Genomic DNA, 1,395 nt, shown 5'->3' with positions numbered 1-1,395 from the left:
TATGGCTTCCTTCCTAGTCTGTCCAGTCTCACGTTTTCCGCAGCAAGCCAAAAGAGGTTTAATCCTGCCAGCCCAGCATACAAGGCCTCCCTCAAGACGCAAGCACTCAAGGAAAAATAATCCATAAATTCTGCATGTAAATTCCGGCATCTGATGTATCCGCGAAAAGTTTTAACTTCTAATTAATACGAATGGAAAAAATGGTACAATAGACCCTCGCTTCACTTCATTCTCCGCTTCCTCGCACACACACACCATCCGGGGAGTGTGTGTACATGGCAGATTAAGCACACAAGACACCATGCGCTGGGGAAAGGTCTCCTAAAACAGCGGGGAATAAAAGACAAACTGGCATTGCTTCATGAACCTGCTATATACTAGAGAGTTGCCAGTGCGCGTTTAAGATAGATGTGCTGGCGAGCGGCGAGCGGAGGGGACATTACAAAATTATATTCCTCCTTGAGACTTAACGGCTTGTCTGTGTCTGTGCGTGTGTGTGTGTGTGTGTATGTGTGTGTTATGAATGCATAATGTACACTGCTCTTCTGTATCTTTTCTCTTGTCGCCTCATCGCATTCATCTCATAAAACGTTCTATTAATTTCAACACTCGCGGGATTAGTCATACGTGCCTTCAGAGAGAGAGAGAGAGAGAGAGAGAGAGAGAGAGAGAGAGAGAGAGAGAGAGAGAGAGAGAGAGAGAGCACAATAACACTACACACACGTCTCTCGTATCTTTCGTCTCAGTTCAGCTCATAAAACATTCTATCAGCTCTCTACGTAACATCTGCTGGGAAAAAAAAAAAAAAAAAACGTAAGCCAACAGAGAAGCCGCGACTCAAGGACACGAACACTTAAGGAACATCGAAACGAACACACATCCCCCACATCCTCTGCAAGCAAGCAAGGCAGCCACAGAACATACCTAACAAGATGTGCTGCAAGAAACTAAGCTCTGGAAAAGTGACGCCAATGCAAACACTCGGATAAAGAAGTTATTTTTATTTATTTATTTCGCTTTTTTTTTTTTAATTGGATCCCAGTAAGGCGTGTGTGCGTGGGGGCGAGGTTAGCAGAACTTGTTTGGTCTTGTTTTGTTTGGTGTTTCTTTGTTATATTTTAGTTTTGCGTGTCAAGACAGGAAGGAAATTATTAGTGTTCTGTTTTTACTTTGCTTTTGCTGTGAATGTGATTAATTAGGTAGTAGTAGTAGTAGTAATAGTAGTAGTAGGAGCAAAAACTTCAAAGACGAAAATTTACCGTAAGAATGTCAACTTTGTATATCCCCCTCCCCTCCCCCCACACACCCACACCCACCCACACACACACACACACACACACACACACGTAACGGGAAGATAATCAGATTCGGCGCTCGCAAACCCACCCACGAGAT

This window comes from Scylla paramamosain, chromosome 19, assembly GCF_035594125.1.
Source record: "Scylla paramamosain isolate STU-SP2022 chromosome 19, ASM3559412v1, whole genome shotgun sequence".
Lineage (NCBI taxonomy): Eukaryota > Metazoa > Arthropoda > Malacostraca > Decapoda > Portunidae > Scylla > Scylla paramamosain.
The sequence above is the reverse complement of the archived record's forward strand: the minus strand, read 5'-3'. Positions refer to the sequence as shown.